Source organism: Cherax quadricarinatus, chromosome 38, assembly GCF_038502225.1.
Source record: "Cherax quadricarinatus isolate ZL_2023a chromosome 38, ASM3850222v1, whole genome shotgun sequence".
Taxonomy (NCBI): domain Eukaryota; kingdom Metazoa; phylum Arthropoda; class Malacostraca; order Decapoda; family Parastacidae; genus Cherax; species Cherax quadricarinatus.
In genome coordinates, this window is record NC_091329.1 from 1234786 (window position 1) to 1255744 (window position 20959).

At 45.5% G+C, this 20959-nt stretch overlaps 1 protein-coding gene across 1 annotated transcript in view; it reads left to right on the forward strand.

The window, feature by feature from the left end:
- The first annotated feature begins 3506 nt into the window (after nt 1–3506).
- LOC128692936 (interaptin) overlaps nt 3507–20959 on the forward strand; it is a 153365-nt gene continuing 135912 nt past the window's right edge. The window contains exon 1 of the mRNA XM_070091992.1: nt 3507–3611. The gene's annotated coding sequence lies outside the window, so the exon portion shown is untranslated. The remainder of the gene's footprint in view (nt 3612–20959) is intronic.

Here is a 20959-nt window from a genome sequence, read left to right on the forward strand (position 1 = left end):
TCTACCACCTTCCCCAGGCTTCACCTCCTCTACCACCTTCCCCAGGCTTCACCTCCACTACCACCTTCCCCAGGCTTCACCTCCCCTACCACCTTCCCCAGGCTTCACCTCCTCTACCACCATCCCCAGGCTTCACCTCCCCTACCACCTTCCCCAGGCTTCACCTCCTCTACCACCTTCCCCAGGCTTCACCTCCCTTCCCCTACCACCTTCCCCAGGCTTCACCTCCTCTACCACCTTCCCCAGGCTTCACCTCCCCTACCACCTTCCCCAGACTTCACCTCCTCTACCACCTTCCCCAGACTTCACCTCCTCTACCACCTTCCCCAGGCTTCACCTCCTCTACCACCATCCCCAGGCTTCACCTCCCCTACCACCTTCCCCAGGCTTCACCCCCTCTACCACCATCCCCAGGCTTCACCTCCCCTACCACCTTCCCCAGGCTTCACCTCCTCTACCACCTTCCCCAGGCTTCACCTCCCTTCCCCTACCACCTTCCCCAGGCTTCACCTCCTCTACCACCTTCCCCAGGCTTCACCTCCCCTACCACCTTCCCCAGACTTCACCTCCTCTACCACCTTCCCCAGACTTCACCTCCTCTACCACCTTCCCCAGGCTTCACCTCCTCTACCACCATCCCCAGGCTTCACCTCCTCTACCACCTTCCCCAGGCTTCACCTCCTCTACCACCATCCCCAGGCTTCACCTCCCCTACCACCATCCCCAGGCTTCACCTCCTCTACCACCTTCCCCAGACTTCACCTCCTCTACCACCATCCCCAGGCTTCACCTCCTCTACCACCTTCCCCAGGCTTCACCTCCTCTACCACCATCCCCAGGCTTCACCTCCCCTACCACCTTCCCCAGACTTCACCTCCTCTACCACCTTCCCCAGACTTCACCTCCTCTACCACCTTCCCCAGGCTTCACCTCCTCTACCACCATCCCCAGGCTTCACCTCCTCTACCACCTTCCCCAGGCTTCACCTCCTCTACCACCATCCCCAGGCTTCACCTCCCCTACCACCATCCCCAGGCTTCACCTCCTCTACCACCTTCCCCAGACTTCACCTCCTCTACCACCATCCCCAGGCTTCACCTCCTCTACCACCTTCCCCAGGCTTCACCTCCTCTACCACCATCCCCAGGCTTCACCTCCCCTACCACCTTCCCCAGACTTCACCTCCTCTACCACCATCCCCAGGCTTCACCTCCTCTACCACCTTCCCCAGGCTTCACCTCCTCTACCACCATCCCCAGGCTTCACCTCCCCTACCACCTTCCCCAGACTTCACCTCCTCTACCACCTTCCCCAGACTTCACCTCCTCTACCACCTTCCCCAGGCTTCACCTCCTCTACCACCATCCCCAGGCTTCACCTCCCCTACCACCTTCCCCAGGCTTCACCCCCTCCCCAGCATCACCATACACTGTGTGGAGGGCTTTCTCACCACCTTATATTATGTGTTGTTGAATAAAAATAGCGAGGGGAAAGCGGGCCAGAGACGAATATTTTTGTGAATGAGCATTATTATTATTATTATAATCAAGGGGGAAGCGCTAAACCCGTAGGATTATACAGCGCCCAGGGGGGGATGTGGAAGGCATTCAGGCTTAATTCGGGGAACTGGAGCACAGATTCAATTCCCTAAATCAAGAGCCCCTCACCAACATCAAGGAACCTTCCATGAGGGGTGTGAATGAGCATTAAGAGATGAATGGTGGGGAGGGGCGCTTTCCCTTCCTCCCCCCCCTTCCCCTCCCCCAGCACTCAGGCACCTTTCATTATCCCCCGCCACCACCCCCATTCCATCCCCTTCCCGTCACCCTACCTGCCTCTTCAGCGTCATACCACTCTACCTTGCCAACTCTCCTTCACCCTCCCCCCCTCCTTCCCTCCCTCCCTCCCTCCCTCCCTCCTTCCCTCCTTCCCTCCCTCCTTACTCCTTCCCTCCTTCCTTCCCTCCCTCCCTCTCTCCCTCCCTCCCTCTCTCCCTCCCTCCCTCTCTCCCTCCCTCCCTCCCTCCCTCCCCCCCTCCCTCCCTCCCTCCCTCCCTCCCTCCCTCTCTCTCTCCCTCCCTTTCTCCCTCCCTCCCTCCCTCCTTCCTTCCATACCCTATGTAAGTTCCTCTTTGCAGGTGTATGCAGGGGCGGATCTACTATAAGACTAATGAAGGTTAAGCTTCAGTCTTTTGTATGAGAAGGGGTTGCGAAGGGGCCCCCACAACAGTTCAAACTCCAGGGGCCCCAAAAGTGTAGGCCCCCCACTGGGTATACGGGATGGACGCCTTGAGAGACTGTAATTCTGTAGCTACTGAACACAGTAGTAGTTTTGCAACTTACTCGTCATGGGTTCAATTCCCACCCGTTCTGTGGTTTGCAACCGTGTTATTACGGTTTCGCGAGTCCTGTAATGAACACTTGTCAGTGTTCAGTAATAACTAACATGGAGACAGAAACTCAAGTCTGGAACACGTTCGTACAGCATAATGATAACGAAATAGTTGATCAAGTGAAATTTCTGGCTCACTGATGGCTCTAACTTCGTCCTCTTCCATATTTTGTATGTGTCGTAACAATAAGAAGGCTTCCAGATGAGCTGATGTAGGTAACCGGTCTTAGCTTGTGATTGAAGTTAGGAATTCTTAATCTATATTTCTAAAACCCTTTGTGCAAAAAAAAAAAAGATTGAGTGATGTGTATATTTCGATCCCTTTCTGGGATCTGCTGCAGAGGATCCCAGAAGGGGGTCAAAATTTACAGATCAATCTCTGATTGTCTGTCTCCATGTGGGTTATTACACAACCCGCACATAGGAGAGAGAGAGAGGAGGTTACGACGGCCGTTTACAAAGTCACATTGTTGCAGTCACGGTATGTCACAGTATTGTGCCTATTTGTTCTCCATGTTGGTTATTATTGAGCACACAGTGCAATATTTGACGATACTTGGACAGATACCTAAAGATGGTGCCGGATCAGCCGGGCTGTGGTTCGTACGTTGGATTGCATGCGGCCAGCAGTAACAGCCTCGTTGATCAGGCCCTGATCCACCGAGAGGCCTGGTCGTGGACCGGGCCGCGGGGGCATTGATCCCCGGAATGCCCTCCAGGTAGACCCTCCTGCTGGAAGCTTCCAGGTCAGACTGAAAGGTTAGGTCAGGTAAGGTTCGTCAGGAAACAGAGCAAGTGTTTCCTGACGCGGGTCTGAGTCATATGATGACACAAGACCGGAGTCTTTGGTCTTCTGACCGAGGCCTTCCGCTGGCTTACCCCTCCACTCCTTTAAAGTTTATGAATTAAATTCATACAAGTAATTATACAGCAGCTGGTCAGGGGAAAGGATCACGTAGCTTAATTCAGCCTGTCTTTCTTCTCATTTATCTTTTATTCCAGTTTTCTTGTTACTTCTATTTATTTTTTTATTTAGCATTTTCCTTTTTTTTCCATTTCAGGTAACTATATCGACTCATCATGCTGGGGGCCAACACCAACAGCCAGACTGACCAGAAATTGGACCGCGGTTGGCGGAGATTCGAGACTGCACCACCCCTTCACGGGTTTACCACCACGTGAAATACAGTACGATTCACACTGCTGGTGTTGCAGTGCAGGTGGGCAACATAAGCTTAGTGTTGCAGTATAAGCCTTAGTGTTGCAGTATAAGCCTTAGTGTTGCAGTATAAGCCTTAGTGTTGCAGTACAGGTAATATTAAATCAGTACGGTGTGCACGCAAGCCACCATGTGTGATCGTATATGACAGGGGAAACAACAATAAACTTTTGTCTCTTACCATGTAACTAGTAGAGAATGTTGTAGCCGTTCAGTGCTGTTGTTCCCACTATGTTAACTCGGAGAATAGGGTAGCCACACTGTTGTTGTTCTAGCTAGAACGTTCCCCTGAACTAATCTACTGGGACTTTCTACTCATTTCTGCAACATTGCAAGCTCCTGATGTGTTGATTGCAACACGAAAGGCCTAGAGCTATCATTCACCTCCCTGTGGTTGTTTTGCATCTTGTATCGCTGGTTTGCGATTATTGCATAATGCTTAAGGACCTGCCTTGTATGGGCCAGTAGGCCTTCCGCAGTGTTCCTCCATTCTTATGCTCTTATATGTAGTGATCACTCCCAAACACACTTTCTATCCTTGTATATTATACTCCGCATCTGAGTCTTCAGGCAGAGTCACAAGACCTTAAACTTGCTTGGATGTATTAGCTCTCACAGATACTTGTCTGACCACTCCTGTACCCTGCCCGTCTTCTTGTACTCTGTGCTTTCTCTCTTTTCTTACTAGTTTCTCGTCATCAACAGTGATACGTTGTTTTTCATCTCGTCTTGCAAGTCATTCAAGTGTAAGAAAAGCAAGAAGCCCTAGACGAGATCCTTGAGGGACCCAACTCGTTACTCAACCTGATGTTACTGTTATGGTCACTGTCTTGTGTTTACTTGATATTCTTTGATCCATTTAAGTACTTTTATTCCCCTGCCGGTTCTTCCAGTTTTTGGATCAGTCTTCTGTCCACTTTAAATATAAACATAATCCTAGAGATGAATGTTCTTTCAAAGTGGAATTTTAGTTAGAAACTTGGATATGTTTTAAATACACTAAATATTCTACAAAGAATGAATGAAATAAAACCCTTAATATTTTTATCCGATATTCATAGGGAAACAATAGAAACTTTAAGGTTTTTAAAAACATTGAGCATTAATCAGATTGTTGTTGATGTGGTCAAGATGGACGACCAAATCACACAGTGGTCTTAATAGCGATCTGAGTTCTGCAGAAACGAAGTGTACGAATTCTGCAGAAAAACTGGCTTCAAACACGATAGCACTGCCTTCCTATAGACCAATGGTTCTTAACCTGGGTTCGATCGAACCCCAGGGGTTCGGTGAGTGAGTCTGTACCATTATAACGTTCGGTGGTTATCCCGGGGAGTGGTGCTAAATCGTGTTTTTACCTTGTGTATGGAATTAGCCCTATTTTTACGAGAGCACCAACATCGTCATGCAAATTGCTTCGAAAATTCTGAGTTCATTGTCATTTTGGCGCCAAGTACATGGCCGATATCTTCGATGCTCTCAGTCATCTCAATCGACAGATACAGGGTGGGTGGAGTCATCATCGAAGCGGAAGAAAACCTGAAGGCTTTTCAAAAAAGCTACCGTTATGAAAACGACGAACAGAGAATGATAACTTCACAAACTTTTCCCTGCTGGACGACTGTGTAAGATCGAAGACATTTCTGTACCCGGGGAACTGAAGCAAGCAATTGCCATGCACTTAGATGAGCTCACAAAGTCTCTCGACGGACACTTTCCCAGCAGAGTCATATCCAGCATGGGTGAGACAGCCGTTCACGTTCAGTGTTGCGACAGCAATGTCAACGATGAATACCTTGACGAAATCATTAAACTTCAGCAGAGTCAGGTTCAACAGCAACTCTTCAGAACAACAACGATCTCAACGTTTTGGTGTCACCAAATCGTAGCGTTCCCTCTTATTGCTGAGAAAGCCCTTGAGATACTCAAGCCGTTTGTTACAACGTATCTTTGCGAGCAATCCTTTTCCAGGACGGTAGACATCAAAACGAAGAAAAAGAACATTCTTCGTTGCGAAAATGATACGTGAGTGACACTTGCCAAGGTGAAGCCGCGCATTTCTGAACTTGTCTCTGAAAGACATCAGCAAAAGTCTCATTGATTTGCAGTTTTCATTAAAATCATGCTTTGAAGAAATATTTCATTTTTCCAATTACGAAGGTTCAGCGAATGCACGGATGAAACTTGCTGGGTTCAGAACCTCGAACAAGAACCACTGCTGTAGACCATTAAAATGCAGTCAACCCAGTCTAGCCTCCCTTCATTTGTTTGACCTCTCATTATGTAGAATTCCAGCAGGCTTGTGAAGCACGACTTTGTTTCCTTGATGATTAAGACACATGTGTAACAGTTGGGTATCTTTGTTGTTGAAACGTTTCGCCTACACAGTAGCCTTCTTCAGTCAGATACACAGTGGAAATAAATGGTATAAAATACCGACACAATGGAAATATAAACACAAATGCAGTATAATGTGATCCTTTATTGACTACGTTTCGCCCACACAGTGGGCTTTTTCAAGTCACAAACAACTGTTTGTGACTTGAAAAAGCCCACTGTGTGGGCGAAACGTAGTCAATAAAGGATCACATTATACTGCATTTGTGTTTATATTTCCAGATACACAGGCAGCAGGTGTAGTAGTGAAAAGAAGATGATGTAATCAGTCCTTCAACCGTCAACAATTTTTTCAAGATTGATGAACTGATTACATCGACTCCAGACCGAGGGACTGATTACCTCAGACTCCTTCTAATCTCCATCATTCTTCTTTGTACAGATCTGATGAAGCCACTGCGTGGCGAAACGTTTCCACAATAAAGATACCCAAGTGTTGCACATGTGTCTAATTTATCAACTTGTCGGTTCTCAGAACCATTTGTCTAAGATCATCATTCATAGTCATGTACACAAGTCCACACAAAAACCGTACTAGACCATTCAGATCCGCAGGCAGCCAGTGAATTTATAATCAGATTCCGTTCCTATCCATCTCTGTCTCTCTCTCTCTCTCTCTGTCTCTCTCTCTCTCTCTCTCTCTCTCTCCAAGGGGAACCAAGCCTTGAACTGGTCATTGGGAGGAACCAAAAGGTAAGGTTATGAAAAAGTTGAAGTCGAAAGTATTATGCTAAACTTAAACGGTAAAGAAATCTGCTTAGAACTTTCTAAACACAGTGAATCTCAACACCAGAGAACCCTAATACTTACTAGACTGTAGGGCAGGTGTAGGTGAAGTGAGGAGTCAACACCAGTGAACCCTAATACTTAGTGGACTGTAGGGCAGGTGTAGGTGAAGTGAGGAGGCAACACCAGTGAACCCTAATACTTAGTGGACTGTAGGGCAGGTGTAGGTGAAGTGAGGAGGCAAAGAGTCACCTTCCCTATGAGAGAAAGAGTGAGAAAAACAGAAGAGAATTGCCTAAGCAGAGGAGGAAATAGAAAAATTAAGAGAATTCCTTCGCTAGATGGCGCAGCATACGGTCCCTATATATAGAGAGAGAAACTGAAGATCGTAACAAGCGTATTACAGCCAACACGAATTAAACACATTTTGCAACAATTTCACACACAAAAAAATTAAAACACTCTCTAGGCACTGAATGATAATATCACTGTTTATTAAAAAGAAAATGGCGAATTGTATACCGACAGCTGCCTTGCCTTTTGACAAGTATGTAAACTGGTATGACACTGGTCAAGGAACAATACTAGATACTTACAGCTTGTTACCCGTGTGTTATCAACGAGCATTTCGTAGTCTGTGGGGAAGTCAAGGTCACACCTTCACATACAACACCAACATTACTTTCTGGAAAACACAGCAGAACTGAAGGGGAACTTGAAGGTGATCAGAAAAGGCACAAGTTTCCAACCATTCCAATTTCTGTAAACTAATATAGTGACACATTTGTCCGCCCACAAACTAAACTTAAAAGGCACCATCCTGGCGGTAAGATGCAGCAGCTGTTAAATATTGAAGCCATTCAGAAAAAAAGGCAGACTCAGGTATCTTTAACGGGACTCCAAGTTTCACAATATTCTAGACGTAAAATTAGCAGACGTGCACCTACACATAAGTATTTCACTCCGCCGTCGTTTGAAGCTGCACTGCAGAGGGTTTTGGAAGTTATCAGAGCCAGTCCTGTAGCTCGATTGGTAGCGCACACACTGAGGTCCGTAGTTGGATCCCCGGTACGGATAGAAACATTGGGACGTGTTTCCTTAAGATACCTGAGGTCCCTGTTCACCTATCAGTAAAATAGGTACCTGGGTGCCAGTCGACTGGTGTGGGTCGCATCCTGGGGACAAATTTGACCTAATTTGCGGGAAATGCTCAGCATAACAAGAGGCTTTCTATATAGTAGTATGTCATTGATGTCAGCTATGGTCTGTATACCTTGTACATGTACTGGTAGAAATAATGATATGCGGGAAATGGGTTCAACTTGCGTCACAGGGCACCTGCACATGCCAGTTATTTCTGGACTTTTAAAGTTGAAGCCGATCGGTTGTGGCTTTCTCGTGTTTTTCGTGAAATAAAAAAAGAGGAATGAAAAAAAAATTGGCAATCATGTCAACTGGATATTTGTGACGTTTAGTTGTTGCACTGCGACCCACCTCACACCTCTCAGTGGAGGGGGGGTTAGGGAGGGAGGGTTTGCGACCCACCTCACACCTCTCAGTGGAGGGGGGTTAGGGAGGGAGGGTTTGCGACCCACCTCACACCTCTCAGTGGAGGGGGGTTAGGGAGGGAGGGTTTTAGAGGAGGGGAACTGCAGCCTGCCGTGAGGTGGATGGTGGAGGTAAACTGGTGTATGGGGGTGGTGGAGGGGGTGTATCTCACCTGGCAGCGCTGGCCCGTGACTAGTAACTCCTCCCTTCCCTCACTCAACCCATCCCCTCCTACCTAACTAACCCCAACACCCTCCCCTCCCTCCTTTCTCCAATCCTAACTAACCCCAACACCTCCCCCTCCTCCCTCACAAACCCCAACACCCCCACCTTGTACCGTTGTTACCGTCCCACTCCCAGTTACTGTTCCTGCTCCTCTGCCATTGCTCTGCATGTTGTTCTCTCTTCTTCACTTTCCTCTCCCTTTGCTACTTCTCTATTCTATTCCTTTACCTTTTATTAATTTACTAATTACTCCGTCCTTACTGTTCATTCTGTTTATTGTTTAATATCCTCTTTACTCTCCACGTATAATGTTCACTCTAAGTCCCTTTGCTGTTACCTATCTTCTACCTCTACTGTTGCTGCTGTTCTACCTGCTGCTGTTCTACCTGCTGCTGTTCTACCTGCTGCTGTATTCCAGTAAAGTAGTTAAAGAGTGTAATAGGTCGCAACAACTGCTGCAAGTTGAACATAAAATATTATGACAAAATATAAGACGATTATTTACTGGCGTAGTTGTACGTAGTTGTACCTCAACACACACACACACACACACACACACGACTCAGATGACACACAGGGATGTTAGGAAGTATTTCTTCAGTCATAGAGTTGTCATGAGCAATTTGGAGAGTGATGTAGTGGAGGCAGGATCAGTACATAGCTTTAAGAAGAGATACGATGAAGCTCATGGGGCTGGGAGAGAGAGTGGACCTAGTAGCGACCAGCGAAGAGGCGGTGTCAAGAGCTGTGAATCGACCGTTGCAATTACAAATAGTCGAGTACAAATGAGTAGACACACAAAACAGGTCTAGTGTCTATCTGACGAATGCTTTTGACAACTGATGATTAGCAGTGTCTGCCTCTATGTGTGGCATATCGCTAGAGGTTCACACAGGTCGAAGGTTTGCTAACATTGTTCAGTCTGAAATTGGCCTTCAAGGAATCTCAACAAGGAGTCATTCGGGAACTTTATACAACAATATCGGGTCTATCTTGGAGTATGCAGCGCCGGCATAGAACCTACACATAAGAAAGCATATTCTGTAACTAGATAAAGTTAAAAGGTGTGCAAAGAGGCCAGTTCCAGAGCTTAGGAAAATGAGATGGATCAAAGCTAACGATACTGGAGGATAGGGAAGACGTGATAATAACATGCAAAATGCTCAGAGAAACTGATAGATTAGACAGGGGGCAGGCTGTTTTGAAAGGCGAGAAACAGGTACTCGGGGGACACAGCTGGAAGTTAAAGGTACAGATAAGTCACTGGAATGTCAGGAAGTACTTCTTCAGTTTCAAGGTGGTCGGGAAGTAGAATGATCACGACGAGGAAGTCTTCATACATGGTTATGAGAATAGGTATGATAAGTTCTTCGAGGCTAGGAGAGAGAATCTGGCAAGTTGAGAGATGGGGCCAGGAGCTAAGCCTTGGCCATGCAACCACCTGTAGGTGAGTCCACACATAAACATCAGGTTGATTTAAGATTAATTCTAAAGGTCTCTGTTGTTTTGTTTTTAAATTATGTGATAAAAAAAGAATTGAGGATGGGACACGGCCAGCATATCTCTTCTTCTGTAGTTACAGGAGAGAGAGAGAGAGAGAGAGGGGGGGGAGGGAGTCATCCTTTTGTGTTCGTGTAAATCTTGGCATGTAAACATAACTCTTCATTATATGTTCATATGAACATTAATAACAAATGTGGTGGTAGAATGTTGCTGCTGGACACTTCCTGCCTGCCTGACTCTCAGGTGTTGTGATGCACACACCCAGACCCCTGACGATTGATCACCCAAGTTGCAGACTCCTTGCAACTCACAAGAGTCGCACAAGTTATTCCTGGCTTCACTTCCGAGTAAACACCAGTACTGCAGTATAGTCTACACTATGAGCACCACATGGTCCCACGTGTCTTGTCATTCCTATGTCATAATTACTGCCACTACCCGCATTCTCTTTGTCTTGGCAAACACACATACATACACACACACTGCAATAATTACACGCAAGCCATCAGCAGTGTACAGCATCCACCAGGGGAGATGAATGATGTTTCTCTACGCCTTTCGTGCTGTAATTTCAAACGCTTCTTCAAGAGCAATGTAACGAGAAGAAGGGAATTCAAGAGAGCTCAAGCAGGTGTGTAATGACACAGAGTCCAGCCAGTAGCTAGAGATCGTAGTCAGCCACGACCTTAAGTGCCAGATGTTAAGGAAAGATGGCCGCGGATTATTCAGCATTTTACCGGAAGATATCAGAAACATTGCTGGAACAAGTGTAGACGTCTTCGAGAAGACCAGGCTGTGATGGATATGTGGGGCAGCGGGCCTACAGTAGCGACAGCCTGTGTGACCAGGCAAGCACCAGATGAGCCTGGCCCATGGCCGGGTTCCGGGAGTAGAAAGACTCTCGAAACTCATCAAAGGTAAAGACTTTAAGGATAAAAAAGGATAGCCAACCCCGTAAGCCTCGCAAACATGGTAGTGAACCTTACAGTAGTCATTAAAAGGCCGCCGATTGTCCTATCATTTTGACTTAACAAATAAACCATTTTGCAGGGCCTCTGATAACTTCCCACGACTACTGTTATGTTCTGGGGATTTTCCATTGTATGAACTGGTAATCGTTTTCTCAGTTAATCGTGCTAGAAACACTAGTATTGTTAGTTTTAACGTTAGGTAAGTTCTTACTTTTAATTCTTTGGCAATCTCGAATGTTGGGTTGAACCTTTTGAGAAGACAGCAGAAACAAGACCTTCAGTGTTCAAGAATATTATGATAAGGGTAGATTAAACCATGGTATAAACCTTGGTAATAGATACCGACAAATTGGTTTAAAAAGACATGCGAGCAAATACTTGGATATGTTTATTAGAAAACGTTTCGGGCCTGGGACCGTGATCAAGGTCCCAAGACCGAAACGTTTTCTAATTTGTCCTAGTGTTTGCTCATGTGTCTTTCTAAACCGGATTAAACTAAGAACAAGATACCTGCAGCATTAAACTAACCCAGGACAACGTGTCTGTGTTTTAAATCTTTCGTAAGTGTTATAACCCTTCCCCGTAACACTAATTCACGATGAAGAGCGAAAATAATGGTCATCCTTACCATCCTTCCGGCAGCTGACCTAACTGAAGAAACTAGTTGAATACTTTTGCTTTTGGGATTACATAGTTGTTTTGCCCCTTCTCTCAGTACCCATGGAGATATGTTATCAGGTCCCATTGCTTTTGTTACGTCCAGCTCTTGTAGGAATAATCACTTTTGTTGTGCTGGTGCTCTCCAGTACCTGTTGGTCTGTTCTGTCTACAATGCCTTCCTGTAGTTCTCCACTTTCCTCTTTGAAGACCTCTTTGAATCCTGCTAAGTACTTCACAAACTTCTCTGTCATTCTCTGTTAGCACCCCCTTCTTCCTTCCTCAGCCTTATCACCAGCTCCTTCACAGTCGTCATTTTTCTTAGGTGACTGTGAAGTAACTTTGTTTCGGTCATTGATGCTGTATCATTTTCACACTACCTCTCAGCCCTCTTTCTTATTCTTGTATATTCCTTCCTGGCTCTCCTGCTGGCCTCTCGGTGTTCTGCATTTTGATTTGTTCAATATTTTTTCCAAGCCCTCTTGCTCCTGCTTTTGGCCTCTCTGCGTTCTGCATTCTTGGTTAAATCATCATGGCCTCTCCTTGTTTTTCTTGTTTCTTTTCTTCATGTTTGGTATGAATTTCGCCTTTGCCTCGTGGCATCTTGGCTCTGTTACCTCCATCATTTCCTGTACAGTTTTGCTTTCTGATTCCCAATCCCATTCCACTTCTCTCAGAAAAATCCGCGTGTCATCGTAATCCCCACTTTCTATTAGTTTACCTGCCGCATTTCTTTCTTTCTCCTTTCCCCTTTCCAACAGATGCTCAGAACTTGGTACCACATGATCACTGTCTTCTATTGGTTCCCATAATTAATTCTGCTACGTTATGTTCATTTGGTGTGACAACCAAATCAAGTCTCATCGACTCATCTCCTTCCTTCACTCTTGCTGTTTCCTTCAGAAGTTGGCTCAGAAAGTTATTCATAACTGTGTCCATAAATTTCTCCATGTTTCTTATCCTTGCAGGGGGTCCCAGTTCTCCCAGACACTCTCCTTGTGGTTGAAGTCTCCTAGTACTGGAGGTTTAGTCTTATACATTTTTGCTTTATATGGGCCAGTTTTTCCAAAACGTGAGTCACTGTCCTCTTGATCATATTCCTCCCTTGGTCTTCTGTTGTTTGTTGGAGGATTTTATATCACTGTCATTATTATTTTGTCTCTGGATACTACAGTACCTGCTGTATAGTGTATGTGTGTGTATTAGCTAGTTAGTTACTAGCTAACACATACAGGTGTGTTACTGTATGTAGTAGGATGTACGTGTGCTTGTTAGTGTGTGTATGTATAAGGAGTGTACGTGTACTTGTTAGCGTGTGTGTGTGTGTTTGAGTGGATGTTTGTCTGTCATCACCATTATAGTGCACTAACCCGGCACTGCTGCGTGCGTCAACATGCGCACCAGGCTGGCCTCATCTCAGAAGAATTTACATAATGTCTCGTTTATATCTGGCGCGATTAAAAGCTAAGTTACAATGTGTTGTGTAAATGTGTTCACATCAGCGTGCAGATGTTGCTTGCTTCTCTTCACATTACAGTAAATAATTGCCCGAGGATATTATCTGTAAACCTGAAGTCTGGAAGAAGTTATATACAGTGTAGATGGTCTTATGTCAGGTGTACATCTTCTCCAGCATTACACGTGTCCTCCATCTCCTCAATCATCACTCGTATTCTCTCCCTACCCCAACATCAATCACTGATGAAAACTAAGAGTGTTTTTTTCTTGTTTTCCCACAAAACAAGAATCAAGAAGTAAACATAAGAGAGACATTGTGTGATACATCCACATGTGTTTGCTTGTTGTCAAGAATATTTTGCTGATATTTGTCCTCTTCTTTTATGGTATCTAGTGTGTGAGTTGTAGGAGAGAAGGCAGCAGTCACTGGCAGGGAAGGCAGCAGTCACTAGTAGGGAAGGCAGTAGTCACTAGCAGGGAAGGCAGCAGTCAGTAGCAGGGAAGGCAGCAGTCAGTAGCAGGCTGACAGGTGTGGTCACTTGCCAGTTGGTTTGCGTCTCATCTTAACACAACCTCCACCTATGACTCGCATGAAAAGGAAGGCTGATTCTGTGTAAGGAGAATTGTATTTGAGAAAGAGTATTGTGTTTAAGGAGGTTGTATTTTAGGTGGGTTGTGGTTAAGTTAGACACACGTGCAACAGTTAGGTATCTTTATTCCGAAACGTTTCGCCTACACAGGTTTCTTCAGTCGAATACAGTGGAGGCAGCAGGAGCATTGGAGACGCAAAGATGATGTAATCACTCCATTACCCTCGACAAAGTAGTTTTGAGGTGGTCAGTCTCTCAGCCTGAAGAAGAGTTCTGCTTCATAGTCTGGAACAATGTGAAGCTGAAGCAACAGTGTGGAGACTTATATACTGCCAAAAGTGAGGGGCAGAAAATCTTGAAGACGACAGAAGAGGCTGAGCATACTTGTAGAAGCAAGACTGAGAGGCACTGTAGCAAGCCTCCTGGCCCATGTAAGGCAGGTCTCTCTCAGATCCATCCTTTATCACTCGTAACAAGTGGCCGGTTAATAAAGTTGTCGAAGATGTCCTCTGTACCAAGATACCGCTGTGTTGCAGTGTCAGTGTGAATATAACAATGGTATACAACACCGACAAGTACTTAAGACACGTGTGTTCTAACTTACAGAGACGTAAAATTAGGTACAGAGACGTAAAATTAAGTACAGAGATTAAAATTAGGAACAGAAACTTAAAATAAAGTACAGAGATTAAAATTAGGTACAGAGACTTAAAATTAGATACAGAGACGTATTATTAGGCACAGAGACGTAATATTAGGTACAGAGACGTAAAATTGGGTACAGAGATTTAAAATTAGGTATAAACTTAAAATTAGGTGCAGAGATTTAAAATTAGGTACAGATACGTAATGTTAGGTACAGGAACGTAAAATTAGGTACAGAGACGTAAAATTAGGTACAGAGATATAAAATTAGATAAGGAGGCATAAATCTTCTTCATGACGGGGACTCGCTGCGCTCTCTCCTTGAGAAATGTAAGCGGGGAGACTAGGACTTTCCTGGGTGGGTAGGTTGAGGGTAACGTTTCATGGGTGGGAAGGTGAGGTGAGGTGGGGAGGTGAGGTGAGGTGGGAAGGCTAAGACAAGTGTTCCCAGGGTGGCGGAAGTAAGGATTAGGTTTTGCAGCCTAAGTGGCTACTTTATTGTACCTCCTGTATCCATCCTGTGGACGGTGTTGGCTAGTTTATTGTGCCTCCTGTATCTGGTAACTCAAGAACATATGAATACACAAAAGGCCTAGGAACTAGGCCTGGTTAACAAAAGTACAACTTCACAACTACGAATGTTTTATCTGTTGCACGCAAATTTAATATATTTGCTTAATATGTCCGGTATCTTATTTTCATTAATAAAATATGACATATCACAGTCACATGGTACTATATATTCCTTATTTAGTGAGCAATAAAGCACATAGTGTTCAAGATAGTGATCATAGGGCTGACCACATACATTACATTTGGTTTGATCATCATCCGTGTGTCTGCCAAACTGCTAGAAGTACTTGTAGCCTAGCCGGAGCCTGGCTGCTACATTATCAGTCCGTCTACAAACACGTCTCAGTGAACATATCACTGCATGCAGAAACGACAACTTGAACAAGGCATGTGTGCAGCACAGAAACTCCTCCAGCCATCTTATGAGACAATACACAAATAACCCACACATAGGAGAGAGGAGCTTACGACTACGTTTCGGTCTGACTTGGACCATTTACAAAGTCACACTAACACAAGAATGAGGGAGCTAATATATATAGGCGATTTAGTGACGCCTGCCTTGTGATCAAAGATGTAAATTTGAGACATCATTAAACAAATAAAGGCAGCTTCGTTATTTCGGAGGTATTAGTCATAATTCTACCCTGCCATCACATAGCAAACTAGAGTTACTTCCACTCATACTGCAGCAGCAGCTGCAGCTGCTGCAGCAGCTGCTGCTGCTGCTGCTGCTGCTGCTGCTGCTGCTGCTGCTGCTGCTGCTGCTGCTGCTGCTGCTGCTGCTGCTGCTGCTGCTGCTGCTGCTGCTGCTGCTGCTGCTGCTGCTGCTGCTGCTGCTGCTGCTGCTGCTGCTGCTGCTGCTGCTGCTGCTGCTGCTGCTGCTGCTGCTGCTGCTGCTGCTGCTGCTGCTGCTGCTGCTGCTGCTGCTGCTGCTGTTGTTTTCCACATGGGTCACCTCATGTGTCCTTGTACTGACGAAGCTCCTGGACAGCTAAACGATGCCACAATAAAATATCACATTAGTTGCATTTGTATTCTTTTGCTTAACATCAATCAGTCTGTTTACATTGCAAGTTGCTCCGTAGACATGCTTATGTATGTTCATGTTAGTGATAGATCTGCTCATTCTTCTACGTTCCTATGACATTCACTTTATTTGTTTCTCCCTTGGTATTATTCCTAATGCTGGAGGTTTAGGCAAGTGTTTCTTGGCTTGGGAAGGTGAGGAGGGGAGACTAAGGCAAGTGGTTCCTGGGTTGGGGAGGTGAGGAGGGGATGCCAGAGAGTGTGAGCATCCGGCTCAGGTGGACGGGTATTGTGTGGCTTGATTGTGTGGCGGCCAGCAGCAGCAGCAGCAGCAGCTGTTGTGAGATGATCTCTCCTCGGTGTCTCTCGTGCCCGCCCCCCTACCCTCACTTCTCTCCCCGGTCCTGACAGCTGCTTCTATGGCTCTCTATCTCTCCCCAGCATTGGCGGATACTTTTATCTGGCTATCTATGGTTGTCTTTTACGGTTATCTCTCAGAGCATATGTCTGTTTACTTATCTATCTATCTCCGTATACATATATTTATCTTGCTGTCAATCCGTATACATAAATGAAAAAATATATATATACATGTATCTCTAAGCGTATAAGAGGAAATTTTAGAAAGGACTTAATTTTAAATGAGTTCTTGCTCATTGGCCAGTTTTACCTGTTCGACCATACACACACACACACACACACACACACACACACACACACACACACACACACACACACACACACACACACACACACACACACACACACACACACACACACACACATAATCTAATCTGTCAATCTATGTATGTATGTCTGTCTAGCTGTTAATCTCTGTAACTGTTAGTGTACTGTGTGTATATTTACGTAGGTATGTATCTATGTATCTGACAGACACGTGAGTGGGTAATAATGTATGTCTCACCTGAGCGGGTCATCCCAAGAGGATCCTGTTGCGGAGTGTGGCTTGCGGCTACCCACACTCCACACGTGAGAATACCAGCAATTTGATGCGATGCTCGTCCACGTGCGACCAGCTGCTTGCATCCTTCCCTGCCCCCACATGCCAAGCTGCGTGGGGCAGGGGGGGCTACAGGTGGTGGACGGTGGTGTAAGTGGGTGGAGGTGAGGAAGGCAGGTGTGACCGTCAGGGTAATTAATAGGTGGCTGAGTTTAGTGGGGGTCATAAACGCTAGTGTGAGGAGCAGCCAGGTTCATTGTGGCTCCTTCATACCCACCCTAACTCCGTCCTTCCTCATCTCTCTTTTTTTTTTTTTTTTTTTTTTTTTTTTTACACAGGGTTTGGCAAGGTTAAGGATCCCTAGCTTTATTGACAAGCTATTTACAGGTTAAGGATTCCTAACTTTATTGGCAAGCTAAGAGCTGTTACCTACATCAGCTCTCTCTCTCTCTCTCTCTCTCTCTCTCTCTCTCTCTCTCTCTCTCTCTCTCTCTCTCTCTCTCTCTCTCTCTCTCTCTCTCTCTCTCTCTCTTGCTCGTTCGCGTAGTGGCTAGTTTACTGTGCACCCTGTGTCCACCTTGTGGACGGTAGTGGCTAGTTTACTGTGCACCCTGTATCCACCCTGTGGACGGTAGTGGCTAGTTTACTGTGCACCCTGTGTCCACCTTGTGGACGGTAGTGGCTAGTTTACTGTGCACCCTGTATCCACCTTGTGGACGGTAGTGGCTAGTTTACTGTGCACCCTGTGTCCACCTTGTGGACGGTAGTGGCTAGTTTACTGTGCACCCTGTGTCCACCTTGTGGACGGTAGTGGCTAGTTTACTGTGCACCCTGTATCCACCTTGTGGACGGTAGTGGCTAGTTTACTGTGCACCCTGTATCCACCTTGTGGACGGTAGTGGCTAGTTTACTATGCACCCTGTATCCACCTTGTGGACGGTAGTGGCTAGTTTACTGTGCACCCTGTATCCACCTTGTGGACGGTAGTGGCTAGTTTACTATGCACCCTGTATCCACCTTGTGGACGGTAGTGGCTAGTTTACTGTGCACCCTGTATCCATCCACGCGGTAAACAATCCATCCTGCGGGAAGATCCTGCTTACCTGGAGGTTACCTGGAGGTTATTCCGGGGATCAACGCCCCCGCGGCCCGGTCCACGACCAGGCCTCCCGATGGATCAGGGCCTGATCAACTAGGCTGTTACTGCTGGCCTCACGCAGTCCGACGTACGAGCCACAGCCCGGCTGATCCGGCACTGACTTTAGGTATCTGTCCAGCTCTCTCTTGAAGGCAACCAGGGGTTTATTGGCAATTCCCCTAATGCTTGATGGGAGGCTGTTGAACAGTTTTGGGCCCCGGACACTTATGGTGTTTTCTCTTAGTGTACCAATGGCGCCCCTACTTTTTATTGGCGGCATTTTGCATCGCCTGCCCAGTCTTTTACTTTCGTAGGGAGTGATTTCTGTGTGCAGATTTGGGACCATTCCTTCCAAGATTTTCCAAGTGTAGATTATGATATATCTCTCCCTCCTGCGTTCCAACGAGTACAAGTCAAGTGCTTCCAAGCGTTCCCAGTAGTTAAGGTGCTTGACAGAACTTATACGTGCAGTAAAGGATCTCTGTACACTCTCTAGATCTGCGATTTCACCTGCTTTGTATGGAGATGTTAATGTACAGCAGTATTCCACCCTAGAGAGAACAAGTGATTTGAAAAGGATCATCATGGGCTTGGCATCTCTCGTTTTGAAAGTTCTCATTATCCATCCTATCATTTTCTTTGCACGTGCGATCGTGGCGCTGTTGTGATCCTTGAAAGTGAGATCCTCAGACATTACTACTCCCAGGTCCCTTACATTATTTTTCCGCTCTATTGTATGGCCGGAGTCAGTAGTATACTCTGTTCTAGTTATTATCTCCTCCAGTTTTCCATAACGGAGTAGTTGGAATTTGTCCTCATTGAACTACTAATTCAACTACTAAATTACTATAATTATAGAGGCCTAGGAAGAAGCCTAACCACGGATGTGGTGTACATGGATACCACAGAAGTTGTTAACAAATGGAATCAGATGTTGTGGGCCAGCGGGTCGCTAGAAGCAACAGCCTGGTTGATTAGGAAAGCACCGAACAAGCCTGGCCTAGGGTCGGAACCAATCAAAGGTAACTGTATGACCCTTATGGGTTTAGCGTTTAGTTATGATAATCTCCATGAGAAGTAAGATATACCCAAGTTATATAATGCACTTTCCTTCAGGGTACTTTCTTTCCTTCAGGGTACTTTCTTTCCTTCAGGGTACTTTCTTTCCTTCAGGGTACTTTCCTTCCTTCAGGGTACTTTCTTTCCTTCAGGGTACTTTCTTTCCTTCAGGGTACTTTCCTTCCTTCAGGGTACTTTCTTTCCTTCAGGGTACTTTCTTTCCTTCAGGGTACTTTCTTTCCTTCAGGGTACTTTCCTTCCTTCAGGGTACTTTCTTTCCTTCAGGGTATTTTCCTTCCTTCAGGGTACTTTCCTTCAGGGTACTTTCCTTCAGGGTACTTTCCTTCAGGGTACTTTCCTTCAGGGTACTTTCCTTCAGGGTACTTTCCTTCAGGGTACTTTCCTTCAGGGTACTTTCCTTCAGGGTACTTTCCTTCAGGGTACTTTCCTTCAGGGTACTTTCCTTCAGGGTACTTTCTTTCCTTCAGGGTACTTTCTTTCCTTCATGATACTTTCTTTACTTCAGGGTACTTTCCTTCCTTCAATATACTTTCTTTACCTCAGGGTACTTTCTTTCCTTCAGGATACTTTCTTTCCTTCAGGGTACTTTCCTTCCTTCAGGGTACTTTCTTTCCTTTAAAATTCTTTCCTTCAGGGTACTTTCCTTCCTTCAGTGTACTTTCTTTCCTTCAGAGTACTGTCTTTCCTTCATGGTACTTTCTTTCCTTCAGGGTATTTTCCTTCCTTCAGGGTACTTTCTTTCCTTCAGGGTACTTTCCTTCCTTCAGGGTACTTTCTTTCCTTCAGGGTACTTTCCTTCCTTCAGGGTACTTTCTTTCCTTCAGGGTACTTTCCTTCCTTCAGGGTACTTTCTTTCCTTCAGGGTACTTTCCTTCCTTCAGGGTACTTTCTTTCCTTCAGGGTACTTTCCTTCCTTCAGGGTACTTTCTTTCCTTCAGGGTACTTTCCTTCCTTCAGGGTACTTTCTTTCCTTCAGGGTACTTTCCTTCCTTCAGGGTACTTTCTTTCCTTCAGGGTACTTTCCTTCCTTCAGGGTACTTTCTTTTGCTAATTTGTCAGCTATAATACAGAAGTCATTCAGAGCGTAATGGAATCCATAAGAGTTGTACATTGACTACGTATTCTCTGATTTTTTAATATTTATATCTGGCTTTTACAATGAGCATCATTGTTAGTCATTATATGAGCCACAGTAATAATGTATGACACTGAAGGTCGTTCTTGTACTTGAGTGGTGTACAGTACCGACAACACGAAGAATTAGACACGTGTACAACTTCTGGGTGTCTTTATTGTAGACGTTTCGCCAACCAGTGACTTTATCAATACAAAGACATAATGTGAAGACTGTAGAATCATATACAAAAGATGAGGTAATCCGTCCCTCAGTCTTGGGGTTGGTGAAGAACACCGTAGAATCTTTGAAGACTTCAGAACTCTACACCAACTCCAAGGCTGAGGGACCGATTACCTCGTTTTGTATATAGTTTTACTGTCTTCCTGTTATGTCCTTGAATTTGTATTGATAAAGTCACTGGAGGGCGAAACGTCTACAAATAAAGATATTCAGATGTTGTACATGTGTGCGTAATTCTTCAGGCTGTTCTTAATTAAGCCCTGAACAATCTTACAGAACAGTGAGTGTTCATGTACTCTTGTATCAGTGATATGTTTAAGACTCGACCACGCTTACTGTATGACCCTAGTAGGTTTAGCGCTTCTTTTTTATTATAATAATGATGGAGGTCATTAAGCTTAATATAAAAATGGTATATAATACCTCAGCCCAGGCTGAGGGACTGACCACCTCAAAACTCCGTCTTCAAGGGTGATGGACTGATGACATCG